This window comes from Physeter macrocephalus, chromosome 11 (assembly GCF_002837175.3).
Source record: "Physeter macrocephalus isolate SW-GA chromosome 11, ASM283717v5, whole genome shotgun sequence".
NCBI lineage: Eukaryota > Metazoa > Chordata > Mammalia > Artiodactyla > Physeteridae > Physeter > Physeter macrocephalus.
The window spans coordinates 34,226,430-34,245,099 of NC_041224.1; the positions used below are offsets into that span (position 1 = coordinate 34,226,430).

Sequence of the window (18,670 nt, forward strand, 5' to 3'; positions counted from 1 at the left end):
CTTCCCATTAGCTATCTATTTTACATTTGGTAGTGTGTATATGTCCATGCCTCTCTCTCACTTCATCCCAGCTAGGTCTTTTCCTTCTCTTGTGTTTCCTGCCTAGAAAAATTCTTTTAGCATTTGTTTTAAAGCTGGTTTGTTGGTGCTGAATTCTCTTAGCTTTTGCTTGTCTGTAAAGGTTTTAATTTCTCTTTCAAATCTGAATGGGATCCTTGCTGGGTAGAGTAATCTTGGTTGTAGCTTTTTCCCTTTCATCACTTTAAATATGTCCTGCCACTACCTCTGGCTTGCAGTTTCTGCTGAAAGATCAGCTGTTAACCTTTTGGGATTACCTTGTATATGATTTGTTGCTTTTCCCTTGCTGCTTTTAATATTTTTTCTTTGTATTTAAATTTTGATAGTTTGATTAATAGTGTCTTGGCGTGTTTCTCCTTTGATTTATCCTGTATGGGTCTCTGCACTTCCTTCACTTGACTGACTATTTCCCTTCCCATATTAGGGAAGTTTTCAACTATAATCTCTTCAAATATTTTCTCAGTCCCTTTCTTTTTCTCTTCTTCTTTTGGGACCCCTATAATTCAAATGTTGGTGCATTTAATTGTGTCCCAGAGGTCTCTGAGACAGTCCTCAATTCTTTTTTCTTTACTCTTCTCTGTGATAGTTATTTCCTCTATTTTATCTTCCTGGTCACTTATCCATTCCTCTGCCTCAGTTATTCTGCTATTGATTCCTTCTAGAGAATTTTTAATTGTTCTGTTCATCACTGTTTGCTCTTTAGTTCTTGTATGTCCTTGTGAAATGTTTCTTGTATTTTCTCCATTCTATTTCCAAGATTTTGGATCATCTTAACTATCATTACTCTGGATTCTTTTTCAGATAGACTATTTCCTCTTCATTTGTTTAGCCTTGTGAGTTTTTACCTTGCTCCTTCATCTGCTGCCTATTTCTCTGTCTTCTCATTTTTCTTAACTTACTGTGTTTCGGGTTTCCTTTTCGCAGGCTGCAGGTTTGTAGTTCCCATTGTTTTTTGGTGCCTGCCCCCAGTGGGTAAGGTTGGTTCAGTGGCTTGTGTAGGCTTCCTGGTGGTGGGGACTAGTGCCTGTGTTCTGGTGGATGAGGCTGGATCTTGTCATTCTGGTGGGCAGACCCACATCCAGTGGTGTGTTTTGGGGTGTCTGTGAAATTGCTGTGATTTAAGGCAGCCTCTCTGCTAATGGGTGGGGTTGTGTTCCTGTCTTGCTAGTTGTTTGGCATGGCGTGTCCAGCACTGGAGCTTGCTGGTTGTTGAGTGGAGCTGGGTCTTAGTGTTGAGATGGAGATCTCTGGGAGAGCTCTCGCCGATTGATATTACGTGGGGCCAGGAGGTCTGTAGTGGTCCAATATCCTGAACTCAGCTCTCTCACCTCAGAGGCTCAGGCCTGACACCTGGCCAGAGCACCAAGACCCTGTCAGCCACACAGCTGGTGGTTCTGCACCCCTTTGGTTGTGCTTGTCACAGGGATTAGAAAACAGGGAAATATCCTGACTTCAGGTGTATGATCTTCACAGCAGAAGTCTTACTTCTCTCTGAATCCAGAACAGTGCAGCTGTGGTAAGTGGGTCATTCCTCCACTGGGAAGTGGAGGGTCAGCCCCTTGGACCTGGTCTTATCTGTGACAACCCTTGCTGTGGCTGGCTGGACGTGGCCTGGATAAGATCTTCACGTGCTGGTGGCTTGTCTCTGCCTCGCCAGGAATGATTCCCCCCGAACCTGTAGTAGCAAGTCTGTCTTTAGCCGCCTTTTTATGCAGAGTCATTCCCTGTGATTGGAAGCAAGATGACTGGAGCAAGCAGACACTGGCAACAGGGAAGAAGGAGAAATAGAGCCAGGGGCATTTATCGCATTTCTTTTTTTTGTTTGTTTTTTTGTTTTTTTGGTTTTTTGGTTTTTTGTTTTTTTGTGGTATGCAGGCCTCCCTCTGCTGTGGCCTCTCCCGTTGTGGAGCACAGGCTCCGGACGCGCAAGCCCAGCGGCCATGGCTCATGGGCCCAGCCGCTCCGCGGCACGCGGGATCCTCCCAGACCGGGGCGCGAACCCGGCTCCCCTGCATCGGCAGGCGGACACGCAACCACTGCGCCACCAGGGAAGCCCCATATCGCATTTCTTTATGTGTCTTCCTGATGTGTAGATTTTTTACAAGGAGTTGCATTTTCTCCACTCTGGCTGGGCCGAAACTCCAACAGACTCTACCCCAACATGACCTTTAGAATCTCAGTTCTTAACCTCAGAGCACCGTTTTTTTCTGCCATGATTTGCTGCCCCTCACCCTGAGCATAAGAACCCTGTTCTGTGCAGTTCTTGTTCTCCATGGCAAAATCTACAGATTCAAGCCCCCTCCCCTGCCCCAACCTCTGAGCTCTCAGCTCAGCAGTATCATGGCACTCTACTTGGATTCCTAATTTTTTCCTGTGGTAGGAAATTGTCCCCAGATGGAGAACCAGTGTGATTGTGGCACTCACTCATCATTTTAGAAATGATGGCATTTCTAAAACAAATGTCATCAAATGGATGGCAGCCTTGGACTGTCTTTATCCAAAGCCTGAAAGCAGTGCCTCATATGTCTTGTCCAGTGTCATGGTTGTTGAAAGTGGGAGGAGTTAGCCCCATGCCAGTTACTGTATCACAGCTAGAAGTCAAAATCTCCCTTGTGCACCTTTCAAGTAAAGGAATGTTTCATAAGAGAGATGCTGTTTTCTCCCAGCAAGTGTGATGTTTCTGTATTATGGTTAAAAAAAGCAACAAAAACAAAAATGCAAACAGCACATCTGTCTCTTGCGGTGTAGCCTTCGCAGTTCATGTGGAGAAGAGTTGCAGAAACGCCTGCTGCTGTGAGCACCCTGACAGACACTGACAGCTGAGAACCCATGCCAACACCAGTCATGGAAAGCCCGTGAACCTTTAAAATTACATATTTTGGGATGTCTCCAGCTAGGGCTATCCTCAGTATATATTGCCGTGTTTCCAAAACGACAGTAATAACCACAGAATGACAGAATTCAGAGGACGCACCATGAAAAGACGTGAGGCCAGGTGAGGTGTGGTGTGTCCCTCTGGAAGGGCATGTTGCTAGATGTGTCTGACTCTCACTGTCAGTACACTGCTCAGTTATTTTACCATCTCACTGTTTATAGAACCTGGGAATAAAAGCTTTTAAAAAACTGGGTCATAAGTGTCTGGTCATACTTGTAGTTATACCAACATACTGCAAATATTATGGTAAATAGCACATTTCGCTCAAACATTTAGATTTTGTCTTTGTGTAGATAAGGATAAAGAAATATTACAACTTTCAATAAGAACTGGAACAGAATTAAAGTAAATCCATGTTCTTTACACATGCCAGGCCTAATCTTATGAATGCAGCAAGAAACAAGAGGTCCTGATAGACTCATTTTTTCAGTTCTCTAGCTTGAATATCATACACTTCAATGGTACCTTTGCCCAAGAACTAGATACAAAGATAAGGGACAGTATTTCTCACCACATTACAAATTAAAGACAACATATATTTCTGAACATGAAGACTTAAAGAAATCATCTAAAACATGGAAATCTCAAAGTAATCCAGAGCATTTTGCTCTAAAGTTCTGTCCTTGACACAGAATATATTTTGTTCTTGGTGTTATGGTAGCATTTACTTGCCCTTGTGACTTCTCTCACATATTTGCTCACTGGCTGACTGTCAGCTATGCAGTGGGAGGGACCACCCCACAGGTTTGTTATCATTGATCATGTTAGCCTGGTGGCAGCATTCCATGAACAGCTAAGGAGTGCAAGTCCCATTTGGAAAGCACTTCTCAAGACCGTGCTTGCATCAAATGTGCTGTTGTCCCACTGGCCAAAGCAAGTTCAGTGGCCAAACCCTGACTCAGTATAGGTCACACCATATGAGAAATGACCACGTTGAGACCATGACTGCGACAGTCAATCCATTCTCTGTCCCAAGTGATCCACATCTGTCCCTATTATAAGATTCCCTCCTCACCCAACCAAAGGCCCAAATGTCTCGTCATACCATGATGTCAAGTTCAAATCCAGGCTCTTTTCATCAGCATCATGTCCACATGCAGCTCCTTGAATGCAACCCCTCTTGACTCAGAGACCTAGGATTTAGAAGATGAGTTATCTGTCCTTCACAAACCCTGGAAATAGTATGGCAAGGGGACGAGATTCTTGCATCAGACACTCCCACTTAAGTAGAGGAGGAATAGAGACACACTGTAGTTGCTGGTCCACAATAACTCTGAAATTTTGCCAAGCCATAGTTACTACGTGCCCCTTAGCAGTGCAGGCAGTGTTCCTGATTGGGCCTGGCTATGCTCCCTGTGGGTGACCTTGAATTCCATCACTTTCTGGATCTTGGTTTCACCTACTGGGCTCTGTATCTGTGCTCCAAGACAGCCTTCCTTCTCCGCAAGGAATGGCTGGGCTGGCAGATAATCACCTTTCTCAACTGGCTTCCTGCATGTAGAAAACTGAGGACCCAGAGGCCCTCTGCTTTCATCAACCTTGAACTTTTATAATGCAAGCTGGTATCACATTTTCATACACAACTTTCTTAAAATCATGTGGGCTTCTTATGTATTACAAGTCAGTCCTCTTCAATCAGAGCCACACCCTCAGTGACCTGGAGACTTGTCTTTCTCAACCTATTCTAACAGTTATTCTGTGAGTGAGCTTCTGGGAGGCTGCACCCTGAGGAAATTTATGAGTCCTGATGTAGCGGAGAAGGTCTGCTGAGCAGCACTGTCAGCATTTCAGAGGGCTTCTTTCACTTTAAGAATCCTTCACCAGATCTAGAGCGTGGGAAAGAGAAATTGTTTTATTTTCCAAACCAGCAAGCCCTGCCTATTCTGTATTCACTTAAAATCCCATGTGCAGAACTGAATAATTTTTCTTTAGTCCTTCTAAAGAAGGACTCGTCTTGTATCTCATCATAAATAACTGAAAGAAGCCAACAAGCTGGGCCCACATTTTGCCTGGACATCACCTTGGCAAAGTCTACAAGTGCTTTAGGTGTGTTTTCTCTCATGCCAGTTACCAGAGGACATGTTTTTCCAGTTGTTTCACATCTACGTAACACAGGCCACCATTTCCCCAGCTTTGTGTAGAATTTTTCTAACAAGCGTCCACCAGTAATTTGCTCATCATTTTTCTAGCTTTTGCATCCAGCCTCAACTCACTGCCTTGTCCCAGTGCTGGTGTTTTAGCTTTCAGCTGTTGTTTTCAGCATCCTACTTCCAGGTACCAATTCCTCTGTCAGTTCACCTTTCCTGCATAACAGACCACTTCAAAACTTAGTGAGTTAGAACAACAACTATGAATTCAGTTTGGTTTGAGCTCAGCTGGATACTGTTTCTCAGCAGGGATCAGTAACGTGTCTTTGGACAGCTTGGAAGTTGCTAGGCCAGGTCGGCTGAAGAAAACCTCACCCAGGACTCTGCTCCACGAGGTGTCTCAGCAAAGTAGACAGTGTTTCCCACGTGGTGACAGAGTTCTAAGGAAACGCTGCAACACCTCTTGAGGGCTGGACTGAGAACTCAAGACAGCACCTTTGCCACATTTGATTGGTCAAGACAAGTCAGATGCCAGCCCAGATTCACAGGATGGAGAAAAGACCCCACCTCTTGATGGCAGAAGTTGCAGAGTTTTTGTCTACCTTTGTAATCTACAAATTAAATCCAGGACTTGATTTTGGTGGGTTTTATATGAGTAAGAAAAAAGGATGTGACAGAAATGAGAGAATTACTCTGTAGTTATGAGTTTTTTCTTTTTTTTTCCAGTTTTATTGAAATATAACTGACATACAGCACTGTATAAGTTTAAGGTGTACAGCACAATGATTTGACTTACAACATGAAGTGATTATTATTGATACAATAAATTTCGTGAACATCCAATTCTAAGATAAATAAGTTGCAAAATTAAATAGAAAAAATTTTCCTTGTCATGAGAATTCTTAGGATTTGTTCTCTTAATGTATATAACATACCTCAGTGTTAATTATTATTGTTGTATATTACATCCCTAGTACTTATTTATCTTATAATTTGAAGCTTGTCCTTTTGATTGCCTTCATCCAGTTCCCCCTTCCCCAATCCCCTGATTCTGGTAACCACAAATCTGATCTCTTTTTTCTGAGTTTGTTTGTTTGTTTGTCTTTGAAGCATAATTGATCTAGCAGTACAACACTGTGTTACCTCCTATTACACAAAATAGTGATTCAATATTTCTATGCATTTTAAAGCTATCACCATGATAAGTCTAGTTACAATATGTCACCATACAAAGATATTACATAGTTATTGACTATATTCCCCACACTGTACATTTCACACCCATGACTCATTCATATTGCAAATGAAAATTGGTACCTCTCCTTCACCTATGCAGGTATGTTTTTTACTTACTTATAGAACACCTTTGAATGGCCACCATATCCTATCTTTCTGCATCTTTCTTTTTTTTTTTTTTTTTTCTTTTTTTTGGGGTATGCGGGCCTCCCCCTGTTGCGGCCTCTCCCGTTGCGGAGCACAGGCTCCGGACACGCAGGCCCAGTGGCCATGGCTCACGGGCCCAGCCACTCCGCGGCATGTGGGATCCCCCCAGACCAGGGCGCGAACCCGGTTCCCCTGCATCGACAGGCGGACGCGCAACCACTGCGTCACCAGGGAAGCCCCCTCTGCATCTTTCTTAACACTAAGCTTTCCTCTGCTCTTTCTTCCTCCTCCTCGTCTTCTACCCAAAAACAGCACAGGTGGGTAGAAATCTTGAACGGTTAACATGGTCCAGGTGTAGTGGGAGAATAGGAAATTTAAGCAACTTGTTTCTCCTACTGTAAGCCTGAGGAAATCTCAACTTTTCATCTATGGAAGATTGCCAAGGCTTAGGACATGGATGCACTTTTCTAAAAATGGTATCTGTCCAAACAGTGGAGTATTTTGAAATGTCATAGAACTCACAGCAACATTTATACTTCAGTTGAAAATCAAAACATAAATTCCTGGCTTTAACAAATTCCAGTATGGTGCATGTGTTTTTCCTCAGAGTCAACTTCTGTAGGATAATGAAAGTTGATATGCTAACCTCTGTTTCAGTGAAGTGATTAAGAATTTGTTGCCTGGTAACAGAGTTAGTATGTTTAATATTTGTTTCTGAGAAGTACACATCTCAATATATTTTTAAGAGATACTCTGAATCAGGTGAAAATATTGATTTGATATTAAAATGGTTTTATTTCTAATTGCTCTGAAAATTATAGTAACAAATGGTATGTGTTAGCTCAAAAGTAATAGTTGCCTTTGGGACACAAAAAGCTCTGGGGCATCTTTCAGGCAAACCCCAGTGGAAAATGAGTCCCTTAGGACAGCTGTTGATTTGAGTCTGTTGTGGGCTTCATTCCCCGTGTCCATATTTCAAGTGTTCATCTTCTTTATATTTTTTCCTGTTTTCACAACAGCTTCCGCTCCAATTCAGGCCTGTTAGGCAAAAATGATGTTTGACTCTGAGTACATATCTGGTCACTGCTGACATTAAGTACACTGAAAATCCATTCTTGTTGACAATGGGGAGGGTCATGTCCTCAAAGAAGTTATTTGCCCCTTCATACCATTCTCTTATTTGCAGTCACAGTAAGATAATTTTGTGGCTTATCTGGTGGCAATGTGGTATAGCTTTTAACTATGCAAGACTTTAAAACTAATCAGCTAAAACCATAAAAATACAATGAAGCAATGTGTTCATTTTTTACACTTAGAGCACTAAAAATGCACTAATTTAGTGACATCAAAAGGGAAAACGTAGTATGATTACATTAAATGTGACAGAAAATAAAATGTCCAAGTAAGTTTTCATGAATACTTTTTGCCTATTCTTTAGCTTATTAACACATTTGGTTTTACCCAGCAACCAACTCAGTGTATAAATATAAAGCTAATGCTTACTTGCATCTTACTGTACTACTAAGGACACCAGTTGACTAAATTGATGGTGTCAATTTAAGAAAAAGAAGAAAATGATTCCAGAAGCCTGACTTTAAAAATAAAAATTAGGGCTTCCCTGGTGGCGCAGTGGTTGAGAATCCGCCTGCTGATGCAGGGGACACGGGTTCGTGCCCCGATCCGGGAAGATCCCACATGCCGCAGAGCAGCTAGGCCTGTGAGCCATGGCCGCTGAGCATGTGCGTCCAGAGCCTGTGCTCCGCAATGGGAGAGGCCACAACAGTGAGAGGCCCGCGTACCACAAAATAAATAAATAAATAAATAAAAATAAATAAATAAAAATAAAAATTAACAGAGTGATGTAAGAGTAAGATATGGAAGAAGACTGAATCCCACTTTAGGAGATTTAGCCTTTAAAATCAGTATATTTTTTTCCATCTACATACAGTGCTTCTGAATCAATTCAGCAAAGCCAGTATTCTGAGCCTCCACCCCATCCCCATGTGCCTCAATTCCTCCATACACCTCTGCAATCTGCCTTTGATCATCAACCATCAAGGTACTTTGTCCTGCTTTGAGAGACAGATTGTGGCAGCAGGACTGAGTGCATCTAACTGGTCTTCAGAGGTCCTCCATCATGATCCTGGTCTCATTACTGCTGTGCTCTAAACTGCCAGTCACACTAGGCACAGAATAAAGTAACACAGTAATCCACATCACTGGGTCTTTGAAGTCAGATTGTACGCAAATTACTTCCATTAAAAGGTAAATGTTGCTATAATCTTCCTCAAATCTATTAGAAAACAGGTCTTTTAAAAAAATTTATTGTTAGGATCAGTAGCCCTTTGTTTTCAAAACAGATTATTTTCTTTGTAAAAGACTCTATAGTTTCACGTACTTACAGTGACATCGTAATACCCATATCTTGCTTTTCCAGAGAAAATGAAGAATCTCTATCAGTATAACATAATGCTGTTCTGAAATGAAAATATATGTGTTTCTTAGACAATCACAGTTTCACCTGAGCATTCTCTTTTGTTGAAATGTCCTCTTATGTGTATTTAAAGCATTCTCTTTGGAAAAAAATGTGCTCCAAAGAATGATAATCAGTTGATTTCACTATAATCCATGTGCAAGTTGTCAGAAATTGATGTATTACAAGAACTCAAATAAGTCTGAAGTAATCAATTTTAAATAATTGTATAGAATTACATTGAAGTAATGTAAAAATTTTTTTTAATAATTTCAGTTTATGAACTCATATTTTCCTATTTGCAAGTTGTCATGGTCCGTTTGGGCTGATACATGGGAATACCATAGACTGGGTGGCCTAAACAGCAGAAGTTGACTTCTCACAGTTCTGGTGGCTGGACATCAGAGATCAGTGTGCCAGCATGGTTGTGTTCTGGAAAAGCCTTTTTCAGGTTTGCAGAGGCCACTTTTCTTCTGTGTTCTTACATGGCAGAGAGAGTTCCAGCTCTCTGGTGTCTTTTCTTATAAAGGGTACTAATCCCTTGATGGGGCTCCACCCTCATGACCTCATCTAAATCTAATTACCTCCAAAGACACCCATCTCCAAATACCACCACATTGGATGGTAGGGCTTCAAAATATAAATTTGGAGCAGAAAGTTAAATTCAGTTCATAGCACAAGTTAAAAACAAAACAAAACTAGACAATTCAATGTTGTCAGGATTCCAGTTCTTCCCAACTTGATCTATAGATTCAATGCAATCCTGATCAAAATCCCAGCAAGTTATTTTATGGATATTGATAGGTGGACTCTAAAGTTTATATAAAGAGACAGAAGACTCAGATTAGCCAACACAATATCAAAGGAGAAGAACAAAGTTGGAGGACGGACACTACCCAACTTCAAGACTTACTATAAAGCTACAGTAATCAGGATAGTGTGGTATTGGCAAAAGAAGAAACAAATAGATCAGTGGAACAAAATAGCCTAGAAGTAGACCCAGATAAATATCATCAACTGATCTTTGACAAATGAGCAAAGGCAACTCAGCGTAACAAAGACAGTCTGATCAGGAAATGGTTCTGGAACAACTGAATATTAACATGCAAAAAAAAAAAATCTAGACACTGACCTTACATCTTTTTCAGAAATTGATTCAAAATGAATCATAGTTCTACGTGTAAAACACAGAAGTTTAAAACTGCTAGACAATAACACAGGAGAAAACCTACATGACCTTAGGTATGGCAACAACTTATATACAGCATTGTAAGTACAATCCATGAAAGAATTGAAAATGGAATTTATTAAAATTAAAATCTTCTACTTTGCCAAAGACACTATTAGGAAAAGGAAAAGAGAAGCCAGACTCTGAAAAAAATATTAGCAAAGAACATATTTAATAAAGGACTGGTATCAAAAATATACGAAGAACTCTTAAAATCCAACAATTAAAAATTTAAAAAGGGCAAAAGAGCAGAACAGAATCATCAGCGAAGATACATAGAAGGAAAATAAGCCTATGAAAAGTGCCCAACATCATATGTCATAGGGGAAATGCAAGTTAAATCAATAAGATACCACTGCACACCTATTAGAATAGCTAAAATCCAAAACAGTGACAACGTCAAAGGCCAGGATGTGGAGCTACAGGGACTCTCATTTGTTTCTGGTGGGAATGCAAAATGGTATGGCCACTTTGGAAAACAGACAGTTTTTTACAAAAGTCATAAAAAGAGTTTTTTAACTAAAACTGTTACTCTGTGAACCAGCAGTCATGCTCCTTGGTTATTTACCCAGCGAATTGAAAACATCACCACATAAAAATCTGCACATGGATGTTTATAGAAGCTTTATTCATAATTGCCAAAACTTGGAAGCAACCAAGATGTACTTCAGTAGGTGAATGGATAAATAAACTGTGGTCCATCCAGACAGAATATTATTCAGTGCTAAAAAGAAATGAGCTAAATGCATGTTACTAAGTGAAAGAAGGCAATTTGAAAAGGCTACACACTGTATGAGTCCAACTATAAGACATTCTAGAAAAGGCCAAACAGTGGAGACAGTAAAAAGTTCAGTGGTTGCCAGGGGTGGGAGTGAATAGGTGGAGTACAGAGGATTTTTAGGGCAGTGAAACGAGTCTGTACAATACTATAATGATGGACCCTTGTCATTATACATTTGTCCAAACCCATGGAATGTACAATGCAGAGTAAGCTCTAATGTAAACTGTGCACTTTAGTTAATAATACTGTATTAATATTGGCTCATCAAATATACCACAGTAATGAAATGTGTTAATAATAGGGGAAACGCAGAGAGCGCTGAAGAGGTATATGGTAACTGTGTTTTCCTCTCAATTCTTCTGAAACCCTAAAACTGCTCCAAAAATGAAATCTGTTAATTAAAAACATGCAGCATGGATTCTTCAGTTGAGCAATGCTGCCTCGCATTTCTAGTTCCCAAACTGCCAAGCGCCCCCTCCAAGGATCCCCTCGCTGTACTGGAACTCTGACTCTTCAGCAGAATCTGACTGTAGGTTTGTGTCAGTTGGGCTGGCTGGCGTCGGCTTCCTGGAGCACCTGCGGTCTCTGCAAAGAGGTGACCTCCGGGCACCCACAGCCCTCTCTGCATCCACTGCCTCGTAAAGAGCCTCCTGCTTTGCTGTGTCTGAGTGGGTGGTCTGGATCTCTGACAGCCAGGATGCCCCTGAAACTCATTTCAGTTTGAATCATCCTTGTATTGGGTTCAGTGAGTATTTAATTGTATATTCTCTATTATTTCATACTAACCATGAAGCTCAAGTTCTATTCATCCTGAAATTTTAGTCAAACCAAAGGGAAGAGTGAAAGACTCTTCCCTATTCTCTCCTTCCAAGAGTACAGAGCAGCTTCTCCCCACCTCCCACCCAGAACACGTGGGGCTGATTATGATGCTTGTTTCTGAATATGTTAAAAGCATGCTGGTGATGCAAAGAGTTTAACAGGAGGCAGGCCAGGAGGGGTCACCTGGATTGTGAGAGCTTTGTGGACAGCCCTCATGCCTGACCTGTGGTCAGTCTTCGTCATCTTGCGTTACTTCAGTTCCATAAATCTGGCCTCAACAGAGATGAAGAAAAAACAAACCCAGTTCGTCATTTTTGCCTGGAAAAAAGTTCACCAGAAGTGTCCCTTAGGAGATGTCAGTTGGTCAGACATGACCACTAAAGCACCTGAAAAATCACTCCATCTGTCAGGCCACCTCCCACGTCCCGTGAACACAGCAACAAGAAACAGTCAGCCACTTGGGAAGGGAGCGCATTACATTAATACACAAGCAGTGGCCTCCTTGACACACCGAACTGGCTCTTTAGGCTGCTGTGGAGCCAGATCACCTCTTTAACTGACTGGAGTGCAGTGACAGACAAAGTTAAAGGGGACTATCATTAGAAACTGTTTCCTTCCTAATGGCAATGATGATGACCTTCCACTTAGATAGCTCCACTCAGCTGGAATGGCCACAAGCTTATTATGTACTTAAAATAATGCACCTTATCAATCACTAAAATGTCACTGCTTCCAGGAGGGAAAATTGCTGTCCTATTACAGCCAGTGGCCATTGGACCCCCAGACTGAGGAAAAGCGAGGAAAAATATTAGCTTTTGAGGAATGGCTTTTTACTTCTGAGTCATGTTTTTTGGGTTTGTTTGTTTTACTCACAGTTAACTGTCCCTTTTTTGTGTGTGTGTGTGTGTGTGTGTGGTACACGGGCCTCTCACTGTTGTGGCCTCTCCCATTGCGGAGCACAGGCTTTGGACGCACAGGCTCAGTGGCCATGGCTCATGGGCCCAGCCACTCCGCGGCATGTGGGATCTTCCCGGACCGGGGCACGAACCCGTGTCCCCTGCATCGGCAGATGGATTCTCAACCACTGCGCCACCAGGGAAGCCCTAACTGTCCCTTTTAAAGTTTAAACGTGCTAATGATTTAATTGTTTTCCTAAGAATACCAAATACAGACCTCAGTTTACAGCTCAACTAAGAAACAGATTACTCATCTATAAATACAAATAAAAACCATTTAAGTTCTCCTAAAATTTACTCATCTGCTGCCTATTTTTTTTTTTTTTTGTGGTATGCGGGCCTCCCTCTGCTGCGGCCTCTCCTGTTGCGGAGCACAGGCTCCGGACGCGCAGGCTCGGCGGCCATGGCTCACGGGCCGAGCCGCTCCGCTGCTGCCTACATTTTTTAAGGAAATGTGTTTTGGAGAAAAATAATCCTCTTAGCTGCAGTCATTTGTACAAAGTCAAATAATGTAAAATTCTCCACACTCAGGCTTCCTTCTTTTGTGGTCACCATTTCTTGGTGTGTCTGAGACTGAAGTCCGGTGCTGCTCCTGAAGGTGTCCTTTGACAAATGCACCCCACAGGGTGACCACCTTGGAAACATCCTTGGTGACAACTGCTGTCTTACCAGCCCCAGGCATCCCAGCACTGCCATCTCCTGAGGATATGGGTCCACGGTTTCCTGTGAATCCAGTCCTTTCTCTCAGAAGAAGCATAAGGGGTTCCTCACAGCCACCCCCAGAACTCTGACTGCTGCAGCCCCCACTCATCTCGCTCCCCTCCCCTTCCAGCCCCTCAGCACTTACCCTGTGGTTAACTCCACACTTGTCTTATTACACAGCCATTTCCTGACTGTTCTGTTATATGGTTCTGTTTTCTCACCTGGATCTGAACTCCAAGGGGACAGAGATCCTCTCCTTCATCCTGACAGCCACAGCACCTTGCCCATCCATCGCAGGGCTAAAATACGACATCAGCAGATGTTGGCTGATTGCAGCCATGGCCCTGCTGGAGTGGGCAGTGCTGTCTCCGTCCATGCCCCACACAGCCAGTACCTACCAAGCATGTCGCAGCTCTTAGTGTCTTTCTGGGAGGGAGGCCTAAATCAAAACCCCCCAGTTCCTGTGCATTTAAGTGTATGTGGGACTCGCTTTTGTCACAATGACTCAATAATACAAATCAAAGTGTGGGTGGTTTCACAATTTGCCAGTGAACATGGGACGAGGGACTAGTAGTTGGAGCATATGAAACCTTGAGGTGAACATTCTCTCTTTGTGTGTCTCTGTCTCTGTCTCTGAGGCTCTCTGTCTCTTGTCTTACTTCTTTCCCGCCTTCACTCCTTTCCTTCCAAACCCTTGAATGCAGACTGACTTACTGTAAACCAGGTGACAGACGCTGGGTTTCTGGGACAGCTTTCCAGGTCCTCACCACGTCACCAGGCAGGAGGTGGGGTAAGCAGCTGCCTTTAGCACTTTGTCTCCGTCATTATCCACTGGGTTTTATCAGCACTTTGTCTCCGTCATTATCCACCGGCTTTTATCAGTTGCAGACTCTGAAGTGCATTTGGCTTCCGAGCTGTAAATCATGAACAGGAATGATATCAAGGCTGAAGGGGAACAACAAACAGATCAGCCCTACAGCAAAGTACAAGCCAATAACACCCTTTGTCCCTGTGGAGAATTGGATGAGATTTCCTCACAGGAGGTTGTCCACAGCATCACGACAAAGCAATTTCTACTGTAACCTGAGGGCACGGTTCCCACAGGATGGGCCTGGGGTCTATTTCATTTACATTCAGGTCAAACATCCAATTGATTTTTAACTGTCCATTTTATTATTTGTCAGTAAAAAAGAGAAGAAATCCAATTTTAGGTATTGGTCCCCATAAGCAAGCTACGTGAACATAAATGTATCCTGTTTAGCCTTGGCGATGTGCTTCCCAGCCATATGCTCCTCCCAGCCTGGAGAGCCGCAGGCTGTGGCTGATGGAGCAAAGGTTGCCAGGGCTGAGTACTGGGAGAAGGCTGTGCACAGTTGTTCTTAGGAGCCATAAAGGCTTTGTCACCTTCTTTACTGCCGAAAATGCCAGTTTGTTCACTTCTGGGGTTAAGAGAGTAACAGGTTTTAACAAGTCATCATCCATTTGTACTTGAGCATGAACTAGGTCCATCAGATTAACATGTAGCTTCCAGTCCACTGGAGGAGACAATGCTGACGAGGGCTCAGAAAGAAGAGAGAAATACCTAGGGTGTGGTTCTCAGCTTTTATACCAACTACTCAGAATCACCTGGAGACACTTGTCATAGCTGCAGAGTCCTGGCTCCATGCCCAGGAATACACACACAATGGTCAACATGTTTACTCTTTGATACAAAATATCCCCTAGTGTCCTATTCGAAATATTGTTTTCCCTTAAAACATCAAAACCTAATTGGGCCTGGTTGGAAAAACCCTGAGATAGCCACAGCCTGATGTGAAGCAGAGGCAAGCAAGGAAGGGGTGGAGGAAGCAGGCCAGGGCGGGCAGCCCAGATGGTCCCCAGGAAGATGGCACCTGCTATAGCAGCATCCAGTGTGGAGAGAGAACAAGTGGGGTCCACTTGGGCTGGTGTTGAAATCCCACACCTGAGGGCAGAAGCAGGAGTTCTAGGTGATGGCTGTGTATGCTCAGGTATATCTGGGCTGTGGCACCAAGCACCATACTGCTAGAAAAGGCATCTGCAGCCTCTGCGATATCAGCTAGTGACACTGGTAAGAGAAGCCAGGAGGAGGATTGTTGAGGATCAACAAACTCAACCTCAGGCTAGGCCCAGCAAGACCTGGTGTCCAGATCAGACTGTCGTACACCCTAGAGACCATGGAAGCTCTCTGTGACGTTTAGAAGAAAATTTTCCCTTGGTGAGGCACATAGATGTATGTATCTCGTGAAGGACTTGATTCCGAATAGGAAGACATTTCTACCTCCTCCGGGTGTGAGCTGCATTCCTGGAGTGATTTCTCAGCATTCCTTGCTGGAGGCTCTGGGGAATAATCTGCTTCCAAGCTCATTCCAGTGTTGGCAGGATTCAGTTCCTTGTGGTTGTAGGACTGAAGTCCCTGGTTTCCTTGCTGGCTCCTAGCCAGGGCTGGTCTTTGCTACTGGAGGCCCCTGAATGTCTTCTCAGGTTTCCATGTGGCTCTCTCCAGCCATTGGGGTCCAGCTCTTTACACACTTGGAGCTTCTCAGACTTCACTTCTGCCAGCCTCTCTTGCCTCCAGCCAAAGAATGTTCTCACCTCTTCGGGGCTCACGTGATTCGATGGGCACACTGGATAATCCAGGATGTCTCTGTTTTAAGGTCCATGACCTGAACCACATCTGCAAAGACCCTTCTGCCATGTGAGAGAGCATATTATTAGGATACAGGGATTAGTGACATAATTGGGGCCATTCTACTGACACATCCTTCAATGACACCATCAGTGCGGCTTATGAAAGACTGCATTTCAGGCACAATGGAGAAACACTGGCCACTTCCTGAGATGTGGATTCAGCAAGTTTGTGGTGGAGCCCAGGGATCTGAAAAGCTTGCATGTCTCATTTGATTCTGTAAGAGGCTTTGTCTATACCCCAACACCAAGGCATCTAGAGAGATCATGGGAGAATTGAGTGCTTGTGGGCATACCTGGAGAGAATAGAGGAGGCGCAGACTGAGATAGGATAACTGTTAAGAAAAATGCCATCTGATTAAAAATGAAGGCGCCATGAAGGACCTCGCTCTGCCACAGATTCAGCTATACCTTTAGTTAAACTCCTGGAGGTACAAATTGTGAAGCGTTCCCCAGTGGAACAGGCAGACAGCAGAGGTCCACAGCAGGATGTATATCGGGACAGATTCTGAGGGACTATTCGTGGTGGACAGAAGTGAAGGTGACAGAAGCAGTGTTTGCGGGTCAGGTGCACCTTGGTTTGCATTCAGATAAATTTCCTTGAAAAGAATAGTTCATGTTTATTTACCAAAACTGACTTTTGATATAAAAGGTAAACATCTGTGTCTAAACTTATTTTTTTAAATTAGCATATGTCTTAAATGTCAGATGCCGTAAACATTTCTTGATAATGGTATGTTAATGGTTCCTAATAATTTAATACATTCAAAAAAATTATGAAAAAGAACTCTGTGGAAAGATGTTTCTTAAAGGTTTTTGGTCCAGGTTTTATATTTGCTAAATATCTAGAAGAAGAAGTTTCAGCTTACTAAACAAAAAGAAGGGTTTTCAGTGTATGAGAGAAAAATAAAATGTAAATTGTATAATTGTGTACTTGATATGACCTTGAGATGAATGCAAACATTACCACAGTATTATATGTGTTGTGGTGTTTGTGTACATTATATGGTATGGATTTATATGCATTTATTACACTCTTGGGTTATTTCTAATCAAATGAAGAACTATGTCGATTACAATAAATCATTTTTTTGTGAAGTTGGTTCTAACCACTTGTCCTTTAATAGAGAACTTCCAGAAATACAGAAGGTTATTATATAATAACCCTTGGCCACCTTTCCGTATCCTGTGGTATTGCACACGGCAGAAACATTTAATTTCTCTCCATGTCTGGACTTGGTATCTTTATATATCTGATCAAGCTCATCTCACTATTAGGAGCAACATTAAACTGAGACGGGAACATTTATCTGTGCAGAAGTCTCTATTCACTTGACGTAGATACTGAATAAAGAAGGTAAAAGGAGTTTAAAAGTCACTCTAAAGTTACAGGCATGTAATTTACATACATATATAAATATGTAAATATTATAAAAACATATAATGTTAAATTAATATTAGTATATAGAGAGACAGATCTAGAGAGAGAAAGAGACACATTTCCTAGTGTCCAACGTTGAGGAATTCCAAACTGGACATTTGGAAAGAAGAGACAGTTGAGGAGATGAGCAAATCCTTTTGCATGGACCACTGTATTAAATAAATTTATCTATCATGTAACAGAGTCCTAGTAAAAGGTAAAACAATTAGCACCGGTTCATGGATGCGGAAATGGCCCAGAGCATGAAGCGCTCTTCAGCAAGCAGCTCAGGCAGCCTGAGGAGAGAGAGGCATGAGGGTAAGCAAAGCAGAAAAAACACAGAACAAAAACAAAGTAGAAGCTTATTTCTATGTTGAGTATGTGTGGATGTATTTTAGGAAGTTCTGTATTATTTATTACTGTTACTATTGTTATCCGGATGAAATTGAAAGAATGCCAGGCTTAGAGTGGACAATTTGGGTTTAAGGTCAGCTAGCCCGCTGGTCAGCTCGGCAGGCTTGGGCAAGTTATAGATACACTCTGAGAACTAGACGAAATGATGTGAGAAACATGCCGTCCACAGTGCCTGGTCTGTAAGGAAACTGTGAACATCAGCGCTTCATTGTACAAACCATCGCTCCCGTCTGCGTTCCCTGCTCATAGTTCAGTAACTCCTAATGTCGTCCTGACCTTCCAAGCTTCAGCTTCTTGCGGCTCCTGAAAGTGAGCTCTCCTTCATAAAACACAAGCCAAGGCAAGGTCTGCCTGTCGGGAAAGGTCACTACGTTTGGCAGCATGAGTGCCATTAGCAGCGATCCACTGAAGTCCAGAGGGAGGAAGCACACAACTTCCTTGCCAGGCAGGATGAGCAAAGACGCCTCTGGAGCCCTGGTAACAACTGTATTCCTTCTGTGAATTGGCTGAACCTCTTCCTGTGGTGGGGAGGACCAGGGCCCAGCCCCAGCTTCACCATCTAGTTTAATTTGACCGCAATCAAGTTATGCAGCTTCAAGCTTGGCTTTCTTTTTTTTTTTTTTTTTTTTTTTTTGTGGTACGCGGGCCTCTCCCGTTGCGGAGCACAGGCTCAGCGGCCATGGCTCAC

The 18,670-nt window shown here is 42.7% G+C and overlaps 1 protein-coding gene across 2 annotated transcripts in view; it reads left to right on the forward strand.

Annotated features, from left to right (window-relative positions):
* Positions 1 to 18,670, forward strand: part of ADARB2 (adenosine deaminase RNA specific B2 (inactive)) — a 551,384-nt gene that overhangs the window by 34,050 nt on the left and 498,664 nt on the right. The window contains exon 2 of one of the 2 annotated variants that reach the window (XR_008618520.1): positions 2,827 to 3,213. The exons of the other annotated variant lie outside the window; for it this stretch is intronic. The gene's annotated coding sequence lies outside the window, so the exon portion shown is untranslated. Of the gene's footprint in view, positions 1 to 2,826; positions 3,214 to 18,670 lie in introns of those variants that run through there. 2 annotated transcript variants of the gene reach the window in all.